The sequence below is a fragment of the Pongo pygmaeus genome, chromosome 14, assembly GCF_028885625.2.
Source record: "Pongo pygmaeus isolate AG05252 chromosome 14, NHGRI_mPonPyg2-v2.0_pri, whole genome shotgun sequence".
In the NCBI taxonomy this organism is placed as follows: domain Eukaryota; kingdom Metazoa; phylum Chordata; class Mammalia; order Primates; family Hominidae; genus Pongo; species Pongo pygmaeus.
Window position 1 is genome coordinate 38,086,032 of NC_072387.2, and position 17,843 is coordinate 38,103,874.

A 17,843-nucleotide genomic window follows, 5' to 3' on the forward strand; every position below is an offset into this window, starting at 1 on the left:
ATGCCACATTCACATAATCACATTACCTGGGTGGGCCACCAGGTGAAATTACCTAGCAGCTCCCCACCCGCCTGTGAATCCTGGGAAGCTCATTCACATGTTCCTCTGGCATTAAATGAATGGCTGCTCTGCTATGTGCAGTGGTCCCTCTGCTGAACCTCCTCTGCCCCGAACTCAGCATGGAGGAGGAGGCCAGGGCCTGCCACGTGCCTGGGTACAAAGGCCTAGCAGTTTGCATCAAGCAACGTTATTGACTTGCCATTGAATAGAAAAATTCTTTCCATGTCCCATTTCATATTTGCTCACTGATCTGATGAGGAATCAGAAAAGCCCTGCCCTCGCTGTGTGATCTTGAACAAGCTACTCTGTTGCTGTTTGAGTTCTACCATCTGAAGCTGGGATAATGACAGTGTCACCCACACCCGCCCCCCTACCTCCACCTTGTTCCTCCTGTGAGGCTCAAGAGGCAGTGAGACAGATAAAAGTTAAACTCTCAGGTAAAAATGCATTCAAAAAATGATGGGACTGGACACAGTGGCTCACGTCTATAATCCCAGCACTTTGGGAGGCCAAGTCGGGCAAATGGATGGCTTGAGCCCCAGAGTTGGAGATCAGCCTGGGCAACATAGCAAAACCAAGTCTCTACAAAATACAGGAAAAAAAAATTAGCCAGGGATGGTGGCTTTTGCTTATAGTCCCAGCAACCAAGGAGGCTGAGATGGGAGGATCACTTGAGCCTAGGGAGGTAGAGGCAGCAGTGAGCCATGATCATGCCACTGCACTTGGGTCTGGGCAACAAAGAGAGACTTTGTCTCAAAAAAAAAAAAGATGGGCAAGTTGTTTAATTTCTTTGAGTTTCCCTTTTCTCCTTTGCAAGATGAGGAGGTTTCAATGAATTTATGTATGTAAAGCACTGCAGAGCACCTGGTGCATAGTATGTGCTATATGTTAACTATATATTACTATTATTAGTTTCTTAATGTATAAGACATCTCATTAGTAGCTAACTTATAAAGTGCTGTGAAGATTAAGTACCCAAAACGATAACTATTTTTGCCATACCATATGAAGGTATTAGGTTGGTGCAAAAATAATTGCGGTTTTTGTCATTAAAATAGCAAAAATTGTATTTTGTAATCACCAAAGTACTATACAAATATACAGTTTAAAAAATAAAATAAGTTATTGTTTGATTTATTTCCATCTGCCCTGATTCAGATGGTGGAAGACTTGAGGGCTGTTGCCCAGAAATATTAAAATTGACTTAAAACTATTAAAAACATAAACAAAATGGGAAAATTGTAAAAACATAACATAATGACATTTTATGGCCGATTTTAATTTTAAAACATTTAAATATGTAAAGGTTGCAGGCTCTATAGCATCAATCACCAAAGCCCTTGGCGGTGCCTGAATGCACGGTGGTGGAGGGCTGGCCGTGGCTGTGGCCTTTCTAGATTGCAATGAAGTGACCACCAGACATCTGCCGGGGGGTCCTCACTCATGCATGGTCCTGCTCCACCCAGAGGCCTTTCCATCTCAGTTTGGCTTTTGGGCCAAATTTGGAAGCATTACATTTCATTAAGGAAATGAAAGGCTTTTGCTTTACCTATTCCACCAGAGGGGCGGCTTCTCCAATTTCTTCCACTCTGAACTCAGGCGGAAAAGGATTGTCCAGTCCAGAGCTGCTTTCCTCCTTCCAGGAGGTCTGGACACTCACAAAGCCCAGTTATTTGTTTTGCAAACTGCGTATACATTGAATGGAAATGTTTGTTTTCCATATCCCGCTTTACGTCTCTAAAGACAAATGATTAAAGAATCATTTCAAGGGCATTTTTTGTTTTGCTCATCCCCTCCAACCTGCTTGTATTAAGCTGCCTCACTTCCTGCCTTTTAACTTACATTTCTGTCCACCTATCATCCACTCTTCTTTGTTGACCTTTGCGTGTACAGTGTTGCTTCAAAAACCTTCAAAGGAAAGGTCAAAGTGAAATGTCACAAGGGAAGCAGGCCTGATGGCCAGTTGCCAAAGAGGCACCAATGCCCAGGTCTGAGGCTGCCTGTGGCATGCATGACACTGCCCCAAAATGCAGGTGGTGAGGGTGCAGCAGCCCCCTGTGGGTCCCAAGCACGCCTCCCAGTGCGACACGCTGTCTGAGCCGCCTGGTCCCACACCAAGTCACATCTGTGCCCAGAGAAGCCCAGTGGACCAGTGTGGGCCCCTCAGCCCTCAGGGCAGAGCCAGGACGCTTCACACAAGAGTCACTCGTTGGATTTTCTACTCCACGCACACGCTGTCGATAATGGCAGGTGCCACCTAAAGGGGCAGGTGCCAGTGTAATTTAACAGGGGAGAAAAAGTACAGAGGCCACCCAGGAGGATGCTGGAAAGACAGAGGGTGGGGAGGTGGGAAGAAACACTCAAGACTCACGGCACCAGGGTGTGGGACTAGAATGAAAAGGAAGAAAACCACGCGAGGGTAGGGGAGGAAGGACTGGCCGGATGCCGTCAGTTATCATCAATATGAAGGGAATGAGCCCAAGGTAACTCTGAAATCCTAAACTTGGATTTGGAAGCACTGAATCTGAGCTAAGGGTGGCCCTCAGTAAGGCACTGTGGCCCTACCCCTCCGGTTCCCCGAGTCGTTCTCTGCCCTAGTTTGTAATCTACAAAGTGATCAGAAGCTCATAAAACATGGGCACGAGCACTACAGTTGACCAGCACTGGGCGGGGAAGGTGACCCTGGGAAACCTGCATGGGACTGCGCACACCAACCACACCAACCAGAAGCAGCCAACACACACAACCGCAAGGGCCAACTCAACATGGTAACCAACATCTAAAGCTGCACAATTTGATAGAGGAAAACTCAACTTGGAAGGGATAAGTGGTCCAGGAGAAACAGAGACAGAAGCTCAAAGCCGTCAGATCTGCCACAGACAAGTGGCTGCTAAATACAAGAAACCTTTCTTGAAAATGCAGATAGCAAAAAATCTATCCTGGAGAGAATAATGCCATGAAACCTGAAAAATGTAAATGGTTTATCTGTGCTCTAAAAACACAATGATTTAAACTGAAGTTCACTCAGGACAATATTGTCATCAAAAAATTCTTTGCTGATGACATATATCTGATAAAATATTTATATTCCTAAATGATAGTCAAAATATCCTCGGATCAAAAAGTAGTCTTGCCACATGTCCTGTGTCCAACAGAACAAATAGAACTATCTGGCAAGCAGGTGGGGCTGTGAGAATCTGAAACGAGGAACTTGGATGTGGAGCACACCCAGAGGCACGTGTTGCCGGGAGTGAGATCCCTGGGAGAAAAGAAGGCAGCTGTTACCAGAATCGCAGGGAACACCACACTCCGGGAGTCGAAGGAGGAAGTAGCACACAAATGACGGGGAGGTGCAATTCTAGAGTCCAAAGGCAGACGGACTTCTCTAAAGCCAGAGAGTGTCTGACTCTGTGTGTCTGCCTTAAGGCCCACATCTTCCCCTTTCAAAGTGCACCAGGAGCCACAAAAGACAATGTGACTGGATGGTAACTTAGCAAAGAGCTGTCAGATCAAATACAGGACTGCCCAGTTAAATCTAAATTTCATGGTTAATGTAAGTATGCCCCAAATATATCACAATGATGTCCCAAATATTGCCAACAAATAATCTTTTAGTGTAAAAAAGTTATACTAAAAAAAGTATCCATTGCTTATTTATAATTCAAATTTAACTGGGCATCCAGTATTTTTATTGCTAAACCTGGTAACCCTAGTTTGGTACTGACAGCTCAGGCCTCAGGCCTGAACACCTCCCCTTTGCCCAGCACCTTTCTAGTCGCAGACCATGAACGCTGACTTCCACAGGCATTTCTGCATACCCAGCTACTAACAAGCAATGACTCCATTCTTTGACAAGCTCTCTCACATGCTGTACACAAAGAAAGCCTCCTTCAACAGACCCAGAAAATTAGAGAATCTGTAGAAAGGAATGGCCAATCGTATTAAATGTTTCAGAGACACCACAGGGGGTGAGGACTGAGACAAGATCAGGATATTGTCTAATTCAAGAGGGAGGAAACTGAAATTGTGAGCGGTTTTAGTAGAATAGTAGGAGCTTAGTTTACAAAGGGATGCAGATAGATGGTAAGAGTGTGACATTCTCTTTCGTTCACTTAATCATTAAAAAACAGGGTTCTTGGCCAACTGCCTGTGTTATCACTCTAGCTGTGGGAGTTGCCTTGCAACTTCCAGAAAGGCCTACAGAGCTCCCCATTCAGAGCTGAAAGTACATTTTTTATTAATTTTCACCAAATATCATTGATGCTTAATGTTGCCTAGTGCTCACATGAACAAGAACACAAACTCATCTGTGGGAGTTATGGCCAATAAGGGCAAGAACTTGGGAAAGTCAGTGCCAGCACCTGTAGGAGCTCACCCAATACCTGTGGAACAAATGAATACATGAATGGAGGCTGTCTTCTCAAAGAGCCTGTTTTGAAATTTGAAATCTTACATAAAATTGGAAAGCCAAGGTCTAGGGTAAACCTTAACATTTCGTAGCACTCACTGGAGCAACTAATGCTTTTTTTTTTTTTTTTTTGAGACGGAGTCTTGCTCTGTCACCAGGATTGAGTGCAGTGGCGCGATCTCGGCTCACTGCAAGCTCCGCCTCCTGGGTTCAAGCGATTCCCCTGCTTCAGCCTCCCAAGTAGCTGGGACTACAGGTGCGCACCACCATGCCCGGCTAATTTTTTTGTATTTTAGTATAGACGGGGTTTCACCATGTTGGCCAGGATGGTCTCGATCTCCTGACCTCATGATCCGCCTGCCTCGGCCTCCCAAAGTGCTGGGATTACAGGCATGAGCCACTGTGCACAGCCACAGCAGCTAATATTCTTTACTTTTTAACCCGTCTGTCAGCAGAGGATTATTTGCAGCACAAATCACAAGTATCTGTCCTGGGCCCAAACCAAACAAATGAACAAAAACACCTGTTCCACCTAATGAAGCATATGCTAAGAGTCACAAAAATAAAGCAGAGAAGAAAAGCTACCACCTCCTAAACTCAAGCTAATCTTGTTCAGAAGGCACTTTTTCTAGGCCCCTTTGTGTCACCGTTGCAACTGTTCTTTAGTTATAGGAGCATTTAATCAAACAAACATCTAAGAACACCATGATTTTCTTATTTAAACATAAAGATATTATTCTACTCAGTGCCAATTTCTCTTGATCTGTGCTGGAAGAATGCCCAGGCAGATCTTCTCAAAACAGTAAACTCAAACAACAAAAAAAGAAGAAGACATAGTTTTAAAAGCCGAGTACTGTATACTGCTTCTAACTTATGATAAATCCCCACTATATTTCGAATTTTTAAAAAGAAACCTTTACTTGTTTTGCTTCTGTAAACTTTCCTTTGTGCTAAAGGACCCAACTTTAGAATTTACAAACTTAAATAAGAGTCTGAACTAAAGATGTATTTAGCTCTTGGATATGCTATTAAGTATTACTTGTCATAAAACAAATGTGCCATACTTCTGCCCCTGAATCCCCTAAAATATCTACTTTTAGGTATTTTATGACATAGTTAACAGTGAGCCTAAAAGTAAGTTTATGTACAAACTTACTTTTATGTTTTAGTTTATGTACAAACTAAACCAAAGGTTTTTCATACCAATGTCTAAAAAGTTTAGATTCCAAATGTAGTCTGTTTTCAATACAGTACAAACTTTTTCAAAGTTGGCCCAAAGAAAGAGATTTCTGTCCCTGCTTGAGGGACATGAGTGCCCACTGTGGTCACCTGCCCCTGCCCTGCAACTTCCAGAAAGGCCTACAGAGCTCCCCATTCAGAGCTGAAAGTACATTTTTTATTAATTTTCACCAAATATCATTAATGCTTAATGTTGCCTAGTGCTCACATGAACAAGAACATGAACTCACGGCTTGATAACTGGTGGAGTTATCAAAAAATTTAGGCCAGGTGTGGTAGCTCATGCCTATAATCCTAGCACTCTGGGAGGCTGAAATAGGAGGATCCCTTGAGGCCAGGAGTTTGAGAATAGCTTGGAGAACACAGCAAAGCTCTGTCTCTACAAAAACTATTCTAAAAAATTAACCAGGTGTGGTGGAGTGCACCTGTAGTCCCAGTTATTCAGGAAGCTGAGGCAGGAGGATTGTTTCAGCCCAGGAGGTCAAGGCTGCAGTGAGCTGTGATCACGCCACTGCACTTCAGCCTGGGTATCAGTATGAGATCCTGTCTCTAAAAAAAAAAAAAAAAAAAAAGGAAAGAAAACAAAAGAAATTTAAAGCTTCCTGCAGGTAGGAAGAACCTCACAAACTATATTCAGATAAGACTGAACAATTTTCTAACAGCAGAGAACTAGGTACTGAGGTACTGCAACTGACATGGTGCTGAAATTGGGAATCAGTTACTTGCATTGTATCACTGTTTCTCAGGGTCGTACACTCTCCCTACGTTCCAAAGGCTGACACCAATAGTACCAAGTTCAAATCAAACCTATACTTGGTGGAGCTGCAGAAAGCGAGAGAAGGAGGGGACAGGACAGGATGTCTGGGCCATCCCAATGGTCCACTTGGTCTGTTCATTTGCTGAGCAGCCTTGTTCCATAAGTGCCCTATGGGCTTCCAGGACAACAGATGCACCATCTCTAGTGCCATTTAAAATTAAATGAAAGAATGAGGAGGAAAAAAAAAAAAGGAAACTGGTATCTGCTGCCCAACTGATAAATGCGCAGCTCTGTACTGAGAATTGGCCAACCATTGCCTCAGTTCTCAGACACCCTGGAAGGTGGCACCTGGCGAGTGGGGAGAGGAAGGCCTGGAGCAGGTTCCTACAGCCGGTCAGCACCAGAGACCATGCTAGAACCCAGGTCTGTCTGGCGCCAACACCTCTGCTCCTCTTCCCATTCAGATAGCTCTGGGTCAGAAGGGCTCTGGTCCTAGCCTGTCACCTCCATCGCTGGTTGTCTTTTTTTAATCACCTACATTTAAATACCACTACAGAAGTTTACAAATTGCTTTATCCAGAGTGAAACACAAGGTCAATTCTAAAATTCAAATGAAATTTGGCATAAGGTCTTTTACTGTAGCCTAAATCGGCAAAAGGTACAGTGACCTCAATAGTCGGATGGGGCAGGGGCTTCCTCTCCCTGCACCTCAGCAGCCACCTTCTCTCCCAGCCACTTTGTTGCTGAAGACGTCTGGGGCTTTTCTCCACACCTCAAGCTGGTGGCCAGGCTGGCATCCAGCTCTGACTCTGAACTCCCACCCAACTGGGTCAGGGTTAGCCAGAGCCAGGCGCCAGATTCAGCAGGCTCCCACAGTTGGAGCCAAATGCACGAGTCAGCTCCAAGTACCTCGCTGGTGAGGGGGTTGGTGAGGCTGTGGAAGAAGCTGGGTGCCCAGTGCAGGAGAAGTGACACTAACTGAAGAGTGGCAGTGTCTTCTGGGCGTGTGGCTCTGGGAAGTCCCAAGTAAAGGGGGACAGGTGGAAAACACACACTGGAGAGAACAGGGAAATCTGAAATTTGGCTCCAAGAGAGTTGTGTCCATGCTGGGGCTGCAACTTGCTTTGCAATGACGTGCAGAATGCAAGCCAGGCAGCTCTGACGGGCCTCTTGGCCACCAAGTTGTCCTGCTCCTCGCTGAAATGCCACATAGCCTGTATTTGGAGGGCCAAGATCACAAGAAATAATATCTTGGTCAACCTTAGTCGCCTCTGGCCAAGTGTCCTGTCTTTGGAGGAGCTCACAAAGCAGGCTTTGTGGGCTGGCATGTCCCATGATAGCATTTGCAAAAGATTTGTGATCACCCCAAGCACCGCTAGCCCCCGCATGCTGGGCAACCATGGAGAACCACGTTCTTCTGGAGCCCGAGACCCTCTCCTCCTCCACTCCCTCTGCTTGGGTCAGTTTGTCACCAGCTGTGGAAAATCCTGTTTGCTTTTCATTTGTTCTAAAACATTTGCAAGTTCTGAGAAGGAACACGTGCTGACTTCCAGAGCTGGTCACTAAGTCTGTGGTTCTCCTTGCTGTGGCCTGTGGCATTTGAGACTCTGAGGGCATCTCTTACTCTCATCTTCAGGATCTTTCAGTCAACCTTCTTAGGAAGTCCTTGCCATCCCCAAACAAAAGCCAAGCCTTCTTGGGGGCTGGCAAATGAGATTTCCCCTCTCCTGTAGCACAACCCTTATCAGATTTCTGTCTGGAGAGCAAATATTTAAGACATTTGAACTTGGGCTGCACAACTGAAGTTTTTTTTTTTTTTTTTGGAAATCGAACTCTTTGCCATCCTTTGTCCTACTGCAAACCTTACGTGAACTCAGTGGCACAGCTGAATGTGCTCTGTTCAATCCAAGGGCGTGTTATTTTAATACACACACATCTGAAAGTGTAGATAAGAATACCCTGTCATCGGCAGGATCACATCTGCTAAGGCAAACCTAAAGGATCTTGGGCAAACGTTGTGAGGCCCAGGAAAGGTGCCGAGTGTCCACCGTCTGTCCCCAGCTGAGTCTACCCAGAGCCCAGCCATGGTTCAAAAGCCCTGGAAGGGCTGCAGAGAGGAATGCAAATCTGGCACAATCCGCTCTGAACTATTTCTTCCTGGAGAGGACACGGCAAGCTACTGGGTCAACCAGGCACCCCAGGTAGCTCTTGCCTGGTGCCTTTTCACTGGGTACTCTGAGAGCTCCAAGCCCACTAAGGATCCACCAATGCTGGAAAAGTGATCCCTCAATACCCCGGCTCCCTGTCACAGCCTGTCAAAAGCCACAGACTTTAATGAGTCCTCTTGTTCTCAGACCCAAGGCCTCTTTCCACAGCCCTGCCCTTCTCTCCGCAGGCAGGGCCTGGCAGCAGGCAAGAACTCTCGCTCTCACACATCTTTTAATATTGCCTTTTTCTTCATTCCGCTGGGGAAAAGTATGTCCCTCAGGAGGGCAGAAGAGAAACAGATACAAGTGGTGCCACCATGAAGGGTTTTCTAAAAGAAACCTTTCAGGCAGCAGACAGCTCTCTCTAGATATCTCAACACAGAGCTTCGGCCAGACTCTGCTGTGGAAATGCTTCATCCTCAATTCAAGCTGGGTCTCTTTCCTTTGATGAAGCCTGTATATATTTTGATGTGTATGGCTCACTAATCCTTTTGAAAAATAACTTCTCTCAGGCTTCCTCCCTGGTGAGATAGTATGGAACTGAAACTTCTCATGGCCTATCCCGACATTCCAAACTCCACCTGAGGCGCCCCGCACCGCAGGACACCGCAGCCAGGGATCTGACACCAGGAAACGGCTGCCCCTGTCATGAATGGATAAGCATCCACTAGCATTTTTTTTTTTTTTTTTTTGAGATGGAGTCTCACTCTGTTGCCCAGACTGGAATGCAGTGGCACAATCTTGGTTCACTGCAACCTCCGCCTCCTGGGTTCAAGCGATTCTCTTGCCTCCGCCTCCCAAGTAGCTGGGACTACAGGCACACACCACCATGCCTGGCTAATTTTTTTATATTTTTATTAGAGACAGGGTTTCGCCATGTTAGCCAGGCTGGTCTCAAACTCCTGACCTCAGGTGATCCACCCGCCTCGGCCTTCTAAAGTGCCACCGCACCTGGCCAGCATCCACTAGCTTTTCATCAGACCATGAAATGTTTGGTCCACAACTGCTCACTCTTTCCAGAGCTGCATTGGAAATACACTATTCTGAACGGCCCAAGTTCCTCCAGAGTATTCCTCTGATGGGGCACAAACCTGGTGGACCACATGCGTGCTGGTACCAAGTGCTTTTTATTTTTACAAGAGCCATTCTGCTCCTTCTGGTCGAACCAGTGCCCTGTTCAATGTTTCTGGGCTAACACAGGCAAAGTAACACTTCTCTAGTAGAGGTCTCTGTCGTCATCCTCCTACCAGACCCTTTGTTCCTACTAGATCTGATCGTGGTTGTTCCCACTCAACATCCACTTTCACAGCATGGCCACCAAACTGCTCAGAGCTCTTTGGTGGATCCATAATCATGGAATGTCCCTGACTTCCTGTTTAGGGCTGGAAATCTCACAGAGGGTAGCATCTTAGTGCAAGCTCTTCAGACCCCCAAGGCAAAAAACGTGGCCTGGAGTACCTGCCTCTTGCCCAGGATCACATGAGTCCATGGCTGAGCCTGTGGGGTGAAGGTCTCTCTAACTCCAGGCTGTGACTGCTGAGGGGCCAGTGCATCCGGGAACTGTCATGCAGCAAGTGTGATAAGTCCCTAGGAGGACTTCCGAGGCCAGGCAGGAGGGGACAGCAGAGGGGACATGTCTGGGTTCTCAGGCTCCAAGGTACTTCAAGCTCTGTTAAGAGTCCAGGACTCCTACACCGTGCTTCCTCTCTGCTTTTCCACATTTATTTCTCAATGCCTTCATAACTGCCTCCCCCTTTTGAGATCTGTTCCATGTTACCCCTCTTCACGCCCAGACAATACATAAACACATGCAGAGAACTCACTTTCAGTGGTTGGCAGAGCCTCCTCCTTCATAGGCCTTTTTCACACCTGGAAACAAGTCTTAATTTCCTCACACGGCTGCTTCACTAAACAATCAAGACATGTCTCCTTACCTGATTGATTTTCCCTCTCCAGCAAGGTGATGAGTGCTATAAAGCAGAGAGACTATTCCTGGGCCCAACTGCGAAGTTTCACCCATGGAATATGTTGTTAATCTTAACGCCTGCTGAGGCAAATGAATAATATGCCAGTTTCTAGCGACTGAACAGTGTTAAGAAGGTGATTAAAAGCTACCCTCTACATTCCTGCAAGAGGTACCATACAAACAAAATCAGATTTCCCCAAAGAAGCAATGCCATGATGGGGTTTTCAAAAAGGCAATACACACACGGCTCAAAAATTCAAAAGCTACCCAAGGTCACAGGGTAAACCGCAAGTGCCCTTTGTCCCCTGAACCCCACATTCCCACCACCGCCAGAGCCTCCCAGAGAAGGGCCAGCCTTGCCTCACATTTTACAGAAGTGATCTCAAGTTCTGAGTTTTAAAGAAAAATGTAAATGACATGTTTCTATGCTATTTAACAGAAATAGGATATTTCTAATGAACTCTTTAGCCTTCTAAAGGAGTTTATGAATTAATGAACCAGGCAACAGAGAAAAATAAAAATCACATACAACTCAGCTTAAGAACGCTCCTTTCCCATGACATCCCGACCCCGCCCCCACCCTCGCTTCTCCCCCTCTGAGAAGGTACAAGAAAACCATTTTGATCAAGGAATGTTCTGGGAGTTTTCACAGGCGTTTGCAGAAAATACAGAAGCTTGGGCCCCCGTCAAAGCCTTCCGAGAGACCGATCTACTTTGCTCTCTTCTTTCTTACTTTCAATGTCCCTGTGCAAACCCCCGAGCTAGGCATAAAGTTCTGAAGTAAACATAAGTCAGACACAGCCAAGGTTTCCCTGAATACTCGTGCCCAGCACCTCTGGAGTGACAGAGATGTGTGGGAGCCATGCTTCAGCACCCCATTACCTTTAACCAGCCACTTCTAAGACTTTTAAAGAACCAAATATAAGTCAGCTGCAAAGAGGCTTAAACACTAGAGCATACATCCAAGCATGCGCCGTCCCCTCTAAGTGGCATTCTGGTTTAACGTCTTACGGGCAAGGGTCCCTGGAACTTCACCCCAGTGCTAGCTCTGGCAGCGCCATGCCTGCCCCTGAGGCACACCCCCAAGACAGGTTCATCTCCCACCTCGCCTGCCCATTAATTAGAAAGCTCCTGACATCTGCCTCTTCCATTAAGAATTTCCTGAGAATGAGGAACAAGTAGCAACCTCTCCTTCGCCCATTTCACCACCCCCAGCCTTCTGGAGGAATCACTTTGCATGTTAATTACACCTACTCCTTTAGTGGCAAAATACCAACACATTTATGTGCAACCTCAGGAATGGGATTTTTCTTCTGGGAGAAACCTCCCTGAAGGCTGGGGCTTAACCCTTTACACACCAATCCTAATTGCAACTCATGTTTATTGCACTCTCGTGCTAAGCCTGGCAAGGTGCTAAAAGCTTCAATCCTTAATATAACCTACAAGAGGGGGACTGTAAGTTTCTCCATTTTTCAAATGAGGAAACTGAGGCACAGAGTTGCATGTGGGTGTATAACACAGACCTCCGGAAATGAGGAGGGCTGCTTGCCACTTGGGCTAATTATCCCTGACGGCAGTAGTTACTGAGTTCTTGCCTCTCTTCCATAGGTGTTCTGTCCTTGTCCTCACTGCCAAGCCCTCGGCTATCACTCCTTGCCGGTGCCAGGAGCCCCGCCTCTGCTGCCAAATTTGCACATCCTATCTGCAGATGGCTGTAAAGCAATAACCAAGCTGGGCCGGAATGAGTACACAGGCTATGACTGGGCCACCACCCCTGCCGTCCCAAGGCCACTAACGTAAATGGGCTCTGGGACAGCAGCCTCTTCAGTTCAGTTGAAAAGATCATTTTGAGCATCTACTTCATACGAGGCACTGCTCTTGGTACAGGAGGCACAAAGACACATGCATCCCAGACCCTCAGGGAGATGTGGTCTAATGGGCAGATCAGGTCTCCCTGCAGTTGTTCCAGGTTCCAGCAGTTTCGGAGGTGCTTGCTACTCCAAGTGACCCTGAGAGCTGGTTAGAAATGCAATCTCTCAGATCCCCTCCCTGAGCTACCAAATCAGAACGTGCATTTCAGGAGATCCCCAGGGGAGGATCTGTATGCATGTGTGGTCTAGACAGTTTAAAGATACCCGCAGTATGACCTTAGGATATGAAAGGCACTATTACATTATGCCAAGTACTTAACTTGCACACTCGCTGAGATATGTTCCTTCTATCCTTACTGCCTGCCCCTAGTGCCATTTTTGCTCAATCCATATGACCTTACCTACCTACATGCTCTTTAGATAGCAATGAAGGAGTAACAGTCATAATGAACAGGCATGTTACAAAATGCACCCAATGTACACAACTACAATGGAAACGTTTCCTGCTTTGTGTGCTACATTTCCAGAAACAATACGCTCCAGTTAGTCTTATCCCCAGGTTTAACTTTTTAACTTTCTATTTTACACAGTTTGCATCTTTAGGTGCAGGCCCTTTATTAGGTCTAGACCTGGCAGCGATGTGGCCTTCAGGCCCCACCCCAGAACTGTAAAGGAGCCCACACCCGTGCCCGCATGCACATTAAAGTGTGCCCCCACAGTTCTATTCCTTCAAGGAAGTCTAGCAACAAGGGCAATTCCAGAACCCAAATGTTTGAGTCACTGCTCATTTGGATATGGGGCAGTATTGCTTGCTCCCACAAAGCATCCGTGTTGAGAAACCCATGCTTTCCCTCTGTCCCTGCTCCCAAGTGCCTCCCCAAGGTGGAATCGTGCTTTCTTCCTTCACATAGCAGGACCCTTTGCTGGAAAGAGACTCTTAGTAGACTTCAACTCTTCCAGCAACTCAAACTCTACACAGGGTGACTCAGCAAGACGTCCCTTGCAGATGTGTGATGCTCCACACAGGACTACTCATGGGCAACCACGAGCCGCAGGAAAGTGATTTGGATTTGCGCAGAGAGCTTTCTCCCCCCCGGCCACTGCCCTACTCCAAATCACCCAAGAAACATGAGACGGCAACGCCCTCACCTTGACTCATCGGACCACAGAGTCTTTCAGTAATTAGGCCTGAATCCCAGCACAAACTAGATCTGATAATTTTCTAAAATTCGAATTGTATCAAACTCTGAGACCAGCAAGACAGACATTCTTCCCAGTTCAATAAAATTACTCAAAGAACTAATGAGTGCTCTTGCTTAATTTCTCCCAAGATTGCCCTCTGGAAAAAAAGCAATCTGAAAAAAGAAATGTCTTCCAACAAAAGTTTAAAAAAAAAAAACAAAAAAACCTAGCTGCTGAAACTGTGAGGTTATAGATTTGTGGGGAAGTGTGGTACACTTGCAATAACAGAGTCATCATTTATTTCAAACATTAACATATACAACAGCATCAGATCAAGTTCATGACGTTTCTTCTCAAATACCAACAATGGTGGTGGTAATATTTGTAACTTTTTTTTTCTTTTTTTTTTTTTGAGACGGAGTCTCACTCTGTTGCCCAGGCTGGAGTGCAATGGCATGATCTCGTCTCACTGCAACCTCTACCTCCTGGGCTTAAGTGATTCTCCTGCCTCAGCCTCCCGAGTAGCTGGGACCCAGCCCTCCGCTAGGAGTACAGCTACTCGGGGGCTGTACTGTGCCACCATGCCCAGCTAATTTTTTGTATTTTTAGTAGAGACGGGGTTTCACCATGTTGGCCAGGCTGGTCTCGAACTCCTGACCTCAGGTGATCTGCCTGCCTCGGCCTCCCAAAGTGCTGGGATTATAGGTATGAGCCACCGCACCTGGCCAATATTTGTAACTTCTATATGAATTTTTAAGAATACTGTAAAGTAAGCACTCTGAGTTCTCACAACAAATTTATTTTTATTGAGAAGCATAGTAAATAAAAGAAACTTCCCAAGAACAAGGACAGACATTTGCACATTGTTTCAATAAACGAGGCCATTTATCTTGTTCTAGTTCTGTTATGTCATTGTACCTTTGTTAGGCAGAGTCAATTCCCTTGATTTACAATTGTTTTGTGAATTATATACACAGACTTAAAGACATTTATTTTCTAAGGAAAAAAAAGAAAAAACATTCAAGCATTTCTTAAGCAAAAATCCATCCAACCTTTTCAAGAAGAACTATTGAACGGTATGGCTGCTATTGTTAATATAGTTTCAATACTGTTTGATTTTAACCCATCAGATTTAGTCAAAAAATAACATTTCTATGAGTATCTTTTCTCACTCTTCTTCCCCAAAATCCTTAACTCTTTCAGATAGGTTCTTCGTCGCATCACGCTGAATAAAATAAACTCAAAGAAAATCAGAGCACCGAAATTAACAAATGTATGGCCCATTTCTAAAAACTCACATACAGTCTGACCAGGCCACCTTTGGGACACCACTGTGTCAGGTTAACTAAGGACAGATACTCCAGTTTGCATAAGCAAACCACACTGGGGAATTCACACAGGTCTGCCCTGAAAACCTACTCACTTTCTTGGGCATCATCACAGAGAATAATGTCCCCTTCAGTCAGAAACTCTCAAATCACCACAAAAAGAAACCTCGACTCTTCAACTTTCTTTGCCCTAACTGGTCTGGATGGAGAATTGACTTCCATCCCCTAGTGCCAGCAGTGAACATGAAATTCAGGACAATGCGGTGGAGTTGCAGGTGAGGTATGGCTCATATGTCTAAACCTAGTGTGTTTTGCAAACTCGAAGTTGCCACCAGGAATTTTTCTTGTAATGAAATAGAAAAGAGCAAAAATTACCTCAGTGTATCACAGATAGTAAAAATGAATACTGTTTCATAAAACTTTTCATTTTATCTATATATCAATATGTGTGCCTCTGTGTGTGTACTTGATCACAATGTAAATTTAGCTCTTATTGGAGACTGCGGTCAAAGAAGTTTAAAAGCCGCCATCCTCAGGAACACCCAGTGAGTACCAGCATGTGCGGGTAACCAGTAGTCCCATCCCAAACAGCCCAGAGAAAGGCTTTCCCAGCACCGGGCTTCCAGAATCCTGTGCTAAGCTGACAGTACAGAAGAGGCAGCCAACAGGGCTCTGAATCCCAAGTGCCTGAAGGAGGAATGAAACAATCTCACCAGGGAGGAAAGGACAGCTGTGACATTCACCCTCCCTGAACAAGACCACTGAGACCAGGGATGGACATCTTCCAAGCTAACCTACTGTGCAGGTAAGAATGGGAAGCTGCATTTTTAGATAACGATCCATTAGAAACCAGGACGACATATGAACAGTGTGTCTTGGTAGCCTTGGATGCTCAAGGATGAGAAACCCTGGGCAAATCAGGCAAAAATTCTCAACCACAGGACAGGACAAACTGGCCCAAAGGTTCCTTAGTTACAGAGTAAGTAAGAAGAAGCTGTAATTCTGCCCCATCTGGGAACATTAGGAAAAAGGCAACATTCTGATACTCTGATTTCAGTAGAACCGGATTCTTCCAAAAATATAAATGTCAAAGTCACCCATTCACAGTATAATTTGTACCAAAGTGCAAAATGGGATACATATGTGTGCCAAAGAACAAAATCCACCAGAACTGAGCTGCCAGGGCAAAATTACAACAGAAACTTAAAATAATATATTGTCCCATCCACCTGCCAAAACATTAGCTCAAAGACATTCCTCCTTTAAACACAGTTTTACTAATTATAAGAATAATCATTCAATAAATATTTCTTGAGCACTATTTTAGGTGCCACAAACACTGCAGTGAGAAAAACAAAGTCCAATTTTTCCAGTCTTTTCTTTCTGTGCAAATACATATATCTCATTAAGATAACACCGAACATGGAAAATTGCACCCAGATGGTTTCACTTTTAACATTAAAGTTTCTGCCATAAAATCAAATGTTCTTTGAAAACACCATTCTTACTGGCTACATAATATTCTAACATGGAAATGGTATCATGATTTACTGAAAGACACTCCCAAATGCTTACCACAAGATAAAAACACAAAGAAGAGACATCATTAAATAGAACGTTAGACCTAGATTCACAGCCTTCAGGAAAAAGAAGAAAAAAAAGGAAAATACAGTCTTACGAATCTCAGAGACCCCACTATTTTCCTCCACAGGGATAAATATTCACGTCCACACCACTGGCCACATCAAGCTCTAATTTGTGCATCTCCCTTTATAAGCCCCACTCCCTCTTTGATCGAAGAGAACATTGTCTGCACAGAACAATACGTTTTCATTTCAATTTCCCTTCTTTTCAGGAAAGGAAATGTTTGCACTTCAAAGGGTTTCTTTGAAGAGTAGCCCTTCAGCTCTGGCCCGTCCAGGTTGGGCGTTACGTGGACTCAGCGGGGTGTGCGGAGTCTGGGCGGCTGCCCACCGAAGTCACTCTCAAGGCCAGCTCCTTCAAGGAGAGGGTCTGGGGCCGGAGTAGAAAAAACAAACACATGGAAAAATACCCAAGGCTTTTGATCATGACCTTCAGAGGCCCATTTTCACACATAACATAGACTTACAGCTCAGGGAAACTGAGGTACAAATGATGGGGAGCTGAGGACAATGACGTAGTAGCTTCTAAGAACAAAATCCTTCCAGAAACCAGACTCGCTTAGCAAAGACCCGTTCTGGGCCAGGAAAGGGGAGAGCCACTCTGAGTTACAGCTGTTATGGCGAAGGGACCACCTAAGCAGACAAAGCAGGGAAGCGAGATCCAAACTTCACTACCTGCACCAGTTTTAAATCCTTTCCCTAAGAACTTTTGAGAAGCACAGTCATCGGCAAACAGCAAACTTCACATGGTAAAATTTCACATTTGATTTCTTCCGTAGCCCACTGGTAGGGGCCAAGAGGCTCATTAAAAGGCAAGTCTAACAACCACATGAAGCACCCAAGAGCTCACTGATACACTGATACGGGGCCAGTGCTGTTTCCCTCAATCACGCTCCAGGCCCCATCCTTAACCTCTGCCAAGTCCAGGAAGCAAGGGGTATAGACCAGACAAGAGTGGGCCTGCAACATTTATTTTCAAGTCTCAAACAAGTTCTGGATATTTATTAACGATCTCCACCCTTCCCTACCCAGAGGATATGCACCACAAAGGCACCACCAAGGCTGGTTAAGTCCGCCTGCTCGGTGGGCACCTGCCCAAGGGATGGGCAGGAGCATGAAAGACCGTCAGCTCCAGACAGGGGCCAGCTCCTCCCACAGCCCCAGGACTCGGCTGCGGGGTTC

General features: G+C 45.5%; 1 protein-coding gene across 4 annotated transcripts in view; it reads right to left on the bottom strand.

The window, feature by feature from the left end:
• SLC7A1 (solute carrier family 7 member 1) overlaps positions 1-17,843 on the bottom strand; it is an 87,253-nt gene that overhangs the window by 61,595 nt on the left and 7,815 nt on the right. Inside the window, exon 1 of one of the 4 annotated variants that reach the window (XM_054446537.2) lies at positions 16,697-16,715. The exons of the other annotated variants lie outside the window; for them this stretch is intronic. The gene's annotated coding sequence lies outside the window, so the exon portion shown is untranslated. Of the gene's footprint in view, positions 1-16,696; positions 16,716-17,843 lie in introns of those variants that run through there. 4 annotated transcript variants of the gene reach the window in all.